Below are 9,214 nucleotides of genomic sequence, written 5' to 3' on the forward strand. Positions count from 1 at the left end.
AACTAACCTAATATTACTAACTAACCTTTTATTACTAACTAACCTAATATTAATACCTAATTAAATATTAATAACTTTCCAAAGATAAATAATTTTAAAAAATGTTCTTAATCATTTTCTAGAAATTAATGCCTAAAATTTAAGGGAAGTTTTTGTTTACAGCATTTGAAAAAAAAGCATGTCAAAATAATCAATTTCGTTAAATTTATTTTATTTAAAAGTTTTCTATAAAAAAAGTGAGCTTTCAAAGCTGCCAATGACCATATTGTCACAAAAAAAAATTAAATGCTTTAAAATTAAAAATTTACCTGAATAAAAAATAATTTTCCCCCGCTTTTTTATCGATTTTTTTCCCAAGATGGTGACGAACAGGTAATGGTGACAGGCCTTTGGTGACGAACAGGTAATGACAAACTAATAGGTGATGAAAAGTCAAACAGACAGGTGACGCAAATCTAAATAAAGGAGGAAAGAAAAATTTCAGAACCACCATAACTTATTTGTTTTCTTGCATGACAAAAATGTAGAGCAATAAATTTTCGGTTGAAAAAGAAAGTTAAGTTGATTTCAGTAATTTAAATACAGAACAAGACAGGAAGGCATTATAGCATTTCAAAGATAACTTATTTAAAACAAATTTCAAGTGACGGATTTCACCAGTACGTTTCCACAGGTGCTAAATTATTGGGAATGAAGAAAAAAAGACCATTGATGAAAAGAAAAAAATGTAAATCGAACTCATTTTTATTTTTACTTTTATGCTTATTTCCCCATATTCGCCATTAGATTTGGATGCCATTTTTAAACTATTGTTCATTGAATTCATAATGCTCGTTTTTCTTTATTTATAGCAAATTTATTTTATTATTGGAAAAATATAAAATTCTATGTAATTTTAAAAAAATGATCAGATAAACATGAAGTATTGCAGTGGATATTTTATATTAAAAGTTTATTACGGGTAAAATATTAAAAAAATGAATAAAATCTAATCTTTAAATGAAAAAAAAATTAGATAACACGATGATTTAAGTAAAATAACACAATTTTTTTTAAATCAAAATAATGATCTCCGTTGTTGCTTGGCAACCAATGTTGCCATCTTACAAAAATTAAAATGTACAGAAATTAAAAATAAGATGAAAAGGAAAACAGAGGACTCTACACATTCCCTTCCCAGTGAAAACGATTAGGAGACAATCTTTTAAATGGGGTGAAAACTTGACGGTCCTTCCACTGCGTGTGGTATGGTTGCGATTGACCGGCGTTGAAATTTTTCCCAGCGGCTCACACTGGATGTGCAGATCTGGATAATGCCTGTGGTTTTCAAGAGGCTGCTCATCATTGTCTTTTATGGTAAAACATGGTTTTAGTCTATCAATCGAAATTCTTTTGACAGTTCCATTAATTCTAGTGTCAAAATACTTCGGTGCTCGGTGTTTGACAGCAAAAGGTCCAAGATAAACTGATTGCAAAGATAAAGTGGTCGCGTTATTGTAGACGAAAACATGCGAGCCATTCAGAAGGTGTTTTGAAACGAATACGATTGTATTGCGATGGGTAGGAGGTTTTGCAGAAGGTTTCGTGATACGGATAATATTTTGTAGCTTTTGCACGAATTCTGAGTGTATGATATTAGGGATCGGGGTGACAAATTCTCCGGGTAAACAGAGGGGACTTTCGTAAAGAAGCTCAGCTGAAGAGTATCCTATATCTTCTTTCAGTGCCGAACGTAATCCGAGAAGAATCAAAGGTAAAGCGTCTACCCAAGATTTGTTTTGTTGTAAGTGACATTTCAAACTTACCTTTATAATCATGTGTTGTCCCCCAATCAATCCGCTGGATTGCGAATGATATGCTGCTATTCTGGATTTTTGAAAACCAAAGTATTTGCTCAAAGATGAGAAGAGTTTACTTTCAAACTGACCTCCTTGATCAGACGTTATACGCTGTGGTATTCCAAAACGAGATGTCCAGGTTAAGAACGTGCAATTTGCAACTGTTTCAGATGATTGATCCGTCATGGGAAGTGCTTCACGTATCTTGAAAAACGATCAGTCATCGTTAGTAATTATCTGAAATCTTGACATGAAGACAAGGGACCAACGATATCAATGTGAACGTTGTGAAAATGTTCTGGTGGGGCCTTGAAGTCTATAAGAGCCGACTTTGTATGTCTTTGAACCTCAGTTGGCATTCAATGCATTCCCTACACCATAACTGACGATCTTTATTGATATTTGGCCATATTAAACTTTACGTGATTAACTTTTTTTTTGCGCTTCTAATTCCGGTATGAGATAAGGTATGAATAGAAGAAAATATCTGTCGGCGAAATTTCAAGGGGATGTGTGGGCGGTTACTGTTTGTAGCCATCACAATAAATCGATTTGTCTGTGTCTGGAATGGGAATCTGAACCATTCTCAACCTTGGGTTGTTTTTTTTAAATTGGTAAATCTTCATCTTGAAATTCTGCAATAGTTACGTAATAAATTGGAGATGGTGTAGAAATGGTATCAATTCTGGAAATAGCGGTGATATTATTAAGGGCCCTGTAATCTCCACATGATCTCCAATCAGCTGATTTCTTAAGTGTGAGTTGTAGGGGACTGACATAAAGTTTTGATGGTCTACAAAGACCTTGTTGCAACAGAAACTAAAATACAGCTTTTGCTGCTTTTAATTTTTCGGCTGAGAATCTTCTGACCCTGGCCGCAACTGGGGCCCCTTTAGTTTCAATGAGAGGCTCAATATTATGACTTGATTTTATTATTGACGAGTGTTGGTGGCAAAAGATCTGGAAATTGTTTGAGGATTCCTTCGTAAGGACTCTGCACTGCATGAAGCATTAGTGAAACGACACCAATAGAGGAGGACAATGAAGTGAGGCCATTAATCAATTTACGATTTTTGCTGTCAACCAAAAAGTGAAAGTGAGACAAGAAGTCAGTAAATATTACTGGTTTATTGACATCAGCTATCACAAAAGGCCAATCAAATGATCTTCTCAGTCCCAAATCCAATTTTAGCAACCTTTGCCCATAAGTTTTAATTTTGGTTCTCTTTGCAGTGACAAGTTCCAGCTTTGAAACAGTAATTTTTCTATCGGTAATGGTGGAATTGCAGAAATTTCTGCACCAGTATCGATTAAAAATTGGCAGACGCTCCCCTTCTCACGAATAAAAAGACAACACATCTCAACCCCTTGGCCCTCTGTCATCTGCGAGCGTCGGGGATTTAGTTTTCCTGTGAGTGAACGTTGGTTTTGTTAGTCCAATTGCAAGGATTATTGCATTGCAAAGCCTTATTGCCAAACCTTGAATGACAAAATATACTTTCATTTCCGCTACTACGCCTTTTAATAGAATTACTTCTAGAGAGGGATCTGGACTGTTGACGCCTAGAATAATGTCTTTTATTCAGTTCATTAACTTGTGTGCATGTCTCTGAAATCTGTTCTTGTAGGTAACTAAAACCTTGTTATCTCTTCAGCAAACTACAGCGGTATTCTGATGAAACGTGGATTTTATCTCCCACATTTTAGCGGCCATTGTCGCCAATTTGACTAAATCGTCGCAACTGATGTATAAAATGCTCGAGATTTCCGTGGGTAATCTTTGAAGCCAGAGAGTTTTCAAATATCTTTACTTATTTATCTGAAGCTAAATTCTTCATTTCACATAACTGCGAAGGTTTTCTATCGCCGAATTACACCTCAGTTAATAACTTCTGGGTCTTGCGTTTCGGTTTCAGTGAAGATAATAGTCACTAATAATAGTCACGTACTTGTCGTAGCTTGTGGATTGGTCAGAATGTCCGACACTTGTGATAATATTTCAGGGTCAATCAAACTCGCGACATAATCGTATTTCGTTTGATCCGTCGCAATTGCAGCATTTCCAACTGAAGAAACCATATCTTTGGGTTTGGTTTCCAAAACGCTGGGACTTTAATACTAACTCGAGCGATCAATGTTTCGTCTACCATTTTCTATTCTTGAGTTTACGTCAGTTGAGTTTACACGATGACTTAGAAAAAGAACACAATTGATTTTTTTTATCAAAACAGTTATCTCCGTTGTTGCTGGGCAACCAATGTTGCCATCTTACAAAAATTAAAATGTATAAAAATTAAAAATAAGATGAAGAAGAAAACAGAGAACACTACACATATAACACAGTTTTAAAATATTTTTTTATGTGTATTGCTCTGAATATTTTCTATAATTTTTAATGTTTCCATTTGTTAAATCTGGGAAAAATCTTATGACAATTGTTTTTGGAAAAACATTTAAAAGCACTATTCACGACGTGTAGCTTGGAATATCAGAAAATGCAGAGAGGTGAGCCTTAGCACTTTCAATTGAATAATGATCATAGAGAAAGCATTTAAAATTGGGAAGCAACATTAAAGTGTTTTCGCTCCAACAATTTAAATAAAATATTTATAACCTATTCGACAAGCCTCCTGCCTACCGTTTTTCAAGAATCGGTTTACGAAAAACAATGCTGATATCTTTCTGTAATTTTTACCCGATATTCAATCCAGAATATCATGTACTATTGAATTTTTAAAATCTTTGTTCAAAGGAAAAGGAAAAAAAAAACTTCTGTTGATAAAAAGATATAGCCTAAATTTCAGACATTTCACTCGAAGCTCTCCCGAGTTTTCATTCTCATATGCGCATGAACGACAAGTAAATAAATTTTCCGTTCAAGAATTTCGCTTGAATTTAAAAATCCAACTCGTTGAGTTTACTTTTGTCATTGCTGTTGCATTTACTTTTGCGAGAGAAGAAGGACTAAAACGTGGAGAAAATCTAAATGTAGATTTTTTTTTATGATTAGCCTACTTTTCTTCTTCATAGGAGAAAAATAGGCATTCAGTGTTGGACTTCTTAAAAGCTTCATATAATCTGCTGGACAATAGTATAGAAGTCAACGAGAGATGTTGATTTCCTATAGCTTACATGTTCGAAATATGAGAAACACATAATGGCCGAGCATGGTTAAAAACGCTGTTTAGTTGTGTGTTTTTTTTCGATCGATCTTCATTGCCGAATTTCCATTCAACTTCATCGGTGCAAGTTGTCCAGTCCCTTTGTAACGTTTTCCTCAATGGCAATTGGCATTCCGACCAGCAGTAGAATCACCCGTTTTCCCACACATAGTTAAGTGCATACGAACCGCCAATGGATCCGTTTCATGTCAAGATATCCAGATACTAAACATTTTTTATGAGCCAGAGGGGTCAGCCACAAAGATGGACCCTTAACAGACACTTCCACAATCAAGTGGACACCATTGAGGAAGCATTGCTGATCAGCTGTTGAGTGATAGGTAACTCAAGTTCACCAATGAGGAAATCTGAGGTGGATATCTCACGGCAATAAAATGCGGTATATGTATTGTTAAGACAGAGATGAGAACAGTGAGAGACTTCGAATAGAATTCGGAGAAATGTCGGTGTCCCGAGAAATTGTTCCTTAATTTGTGAGAAGGTCCGTATGATTGGGTTTATTGTGTTTGGATCCACCCCGATAAAGATCGGTGGATTTCCGGAATGGCCCCTGGAATAGCCGTTTAGAGCTAACAGCCTGTTACCGGTTTCTCTTTTCTCTTTCTTTTGGCGACTTATTTTTCGATTTGATCAAGGAGCTATTTCGTGATTGAACTGTTATTTGATATTTGTAAATAATATTGATCTAGATGAGAACAAATTGCTTTTTTTGAAAATACATACGGTTGTAAATAAATGAATGGTTGTTTCACCTAATACATTGAGGCACCTGTTTAAAAAAATTTTCATTTGATTCGATCACATCAGAGAAAATTTTTACTTTTTCTCCTGGCTTCTTGAAGGTTAGTTTTCGGTTGCTTTTAAGTAACTGAATGTGTTTATACTTCTCCAAATTTCGTTTGACTTGTATACTGATTCGTATATGTTGATGCGACATACTAGTAGTATACCGCAAGAGCAAAGTACAGCAGACTGCCAACTGCTTGTGTGTACGGAATATTTATTATTTGGAAATAGCGATCAAGAAAATGGTATTTCATGCCAGAATCCAACATAGTTGATACTACTTTAGTATTTTTCCCATTCTAAATTTGTTTAGTATTTCTTCGGCATAGGATGATTGATCTGACGTTAACGACCCCTTCAATTTTTTTTTATCAAGTCTAATGGACAATATCTACATCGCCTAATCTCTAAAAATAAACGTTTTGATAAATCAAAACGTTTTTTTTTATTTTTGAAGTCTTTAATTTTTGCCTTCTTTCCAAGGATCGGGAAGTCGTCTTCATGTACTCCAGTCCCTCAAGTTCCCTTTCTTAATTACAATAAATATATGGATCTGCCATGGAACCTTTCAATCCAAATTGTTTTCACCCAAATATTCCAGACTCGATTTTCGCAATATCTTCAAACGACAAATAAGAAGGGCTTCTTTCATTCCCTTTTCAGAACTACCTTCAGGCTGAGTAATATATCTTCAGAGTACCAAGAATCTGTGAAGCAGTAATGTCCATCTGATGCAGCTCAATCTAATTCAATAGCAAATACCATCAGAATTCGAAAAGATTTGATTCGATTTTCATGGCTGTTGAAAATTCATTAAAATAAGTAACAGGAATCTGGAAATAGTCCTTAGTAAATAGTATTGCATTTAAGAAGCTTTCTGCCTCGTCATATTTCCTTCGAAACACCCAGCTACAGCCGACGAATTTGGTGTTTGGGATTAGTTGCCAGGTTTGAATTCGCTTCAAGCTGTCTATTTCCTCATTAATAGTTTCTTTACAATTTTTAGCATAGAAGGAATCCATAGCTACTTTCAAAAATATAGAATCCTCTTAATCTAATATAGAGGGGTTTTTTTACTTATTTTTACGATCTCTTTTATATCGTACAATATGTAATCGTCTCAATGCTTTGGCGATTTACGGATTTTATTATTTATCTAACTTTATTTGTAGCAGTTATACTAGGGAGTCTAATCGATTTCTTCTCCGATTTGATCAACAAGACTCATTGCCTCGTAATATTTCAATTCTTTCTTAATCACTTTCAGAGAGTTCATGTTAGGGGTCTAAAAAGGGATACTCCTTTCATAGACAGGTAGCATAAAACTTTTTTTTAGTTTAGTACCCAAGAAGAGTTTTCTTTGTATTCAAAACATGTTATTGAAAATTCACACTTCTGCTGGTAAGAACTTAACTCTTCTCACATTCAATGGCTAAAATCTGTATCCTTTCACGCCTTCCACATATACAATCATCACACATTATTCGGCTTTGGGAACTCATTTCTCCTTAATTTGTGTTCTATTTTGCCTGGAATGTACTTTGTAACCAAATGCTCTTAAGTGCTCAATATCTGATGTTTTAATAATATAAATATTATTAGATTACGATTCAATGCTGTGGTTGGTCATATGTATCTAGATGTGTTTGTTGCATCAGCCCAGAGATTGTATGGAGCTTCTGACAGAGTGTCATATAGAGAATTCTGTTAATCCTCTAACGATGTTATTTTGTGTGCAATTCTTGGTACCGTCTTGACAAGAAAGACTATGATTTTTCAAATAGTCAGCAAATATTCTACTTATGTACTTTCCGCCGTTGTCCCAGTAATAGTTTAATTTTGTTAATATTTTTTTACATTTATTCTGTATAAATCAAATCTTTCTGTCATTTGCCTTTTACATTCCATTCGTTTCACATTTAACATTGGTATGTGCCGACAGTAATCGGCACATCTTGCATGTTCAATTGCCAAAGCATGATAAGTAATCTTATCTGTAACTGTTCTTGTTGTAATATCTCTTCTGTTCTCAGCCTCCATTAAATATATTTATGTATCTCCCCTATGTTAATTTAAATTAAAAGGGATAAAAGAAATTGATTCTTTTTTTTATAGCAGGATAATTTGCCATAGAATAAAGCATCAAATTTTATGCACTAAAAAAGTAAATAAACTTGTTTTAATAACGCGTGGAAGCATTTTTTTAATTATAATTTGTACGAAAAATCTAAAAATCCATTTGCAAATCTAAATAGGATGCTTAAACATTTAACAAATATTCAAACAACTAGCATTTGCTTTATAATATCATTTTCTTCACTTGAACTAGACTTATTGTATTTTAAAGCAAAAATGGATGCATCGATATGCTTATTTTAAATTTAAGTTTGTCATTTATATATCAGCAAAAATAAAGTGCAAAAAGAAAAAAGAAAAAATGCTATTTTAGTACAGTTGATATTACCTTTGTTTGATAAAAAAAAAAAAAAGAAATGTCTCATTTCACCATAACGTTAAAATGTATAGTAAATGTTGTGGTTAGCAGTTTGTGGATAGGTTCAAGTATTTCTTAATTTCAACTATTTTGCATTACTTGATAAACAATTATATGTAGAGTTATATGCTTCTTTCAAAATATTTGTGCTCATTGTAATTTAAATCTATTTGAATTTTTTCAGAATAAACAATTTTTTTAACAATATATGTTTAAGGGATGACAGTTTGCCTTTTTTTTAGGAAAGACATTATCGCTAGAGAGGGCGCTGATAAGGTGAAATCATCCACATAAGATAAAGATGTTGCACTCACTTCAGCGACGTCCACCCACGGCATCCTGCAAGCTGGCGAGGAGGTCAAAATCTTCCCTCCGGACCGTCACTCGCCCGGCTGGCAGGGCTAAGCTCGATGCGCTGGCGAAGTGCTGGCCAATGTGATCTTCGCCAGCATACTGCATCAACTCAATAGCGTCATTTTCTATGCGCAACTCAGCATTTAGCTCTCCAAGCATTTCTCTTATAATGCGCCTAAATGTAGCTCGTGGAATGTCAAGTCTCTCCCTCACTTCCGGCTCCTAAGATTGAAAAAGGCAGAGTCAAAACTAACTTAATAATTAGCAGAGAATTATAAAAATGATGTGTTCATGTGTTAGAAGAAACTGAAGAGACGCAAGTGCCTTCTTACAGAGATATATTTAGTGTATATTTCAGCACACTAAAAAAACATTACATCAGAAGAAAAAAAACTTGGAATATAGCTGTTTAATCATGCCAAAAGATTCAATTTTAAATTATTATTTATGTTTCATTTGTTGTTTTTAATAACCTACATTTTTTAAATCTGGTTCTCACTTGCATATAATTTTAGTTTAATACATATATATAAGAAAATTCTGTATAAAAAAGTTCTCAA

Source organism: Argiope bruennichi, chromosome 11 (genome assembly GCF_947563725.1).
Source record: "Argiope bruennichi chromosome 11, qqArgBrue1.1, whole genome shotgun sequence".
In the NCBI taxonomy this organism is placed as follows: Eukaryota; Metazoa; Arthropoda; class Arachnida; order Araneae; family Araneidae; genus Argiope; species Argiope bruennichi.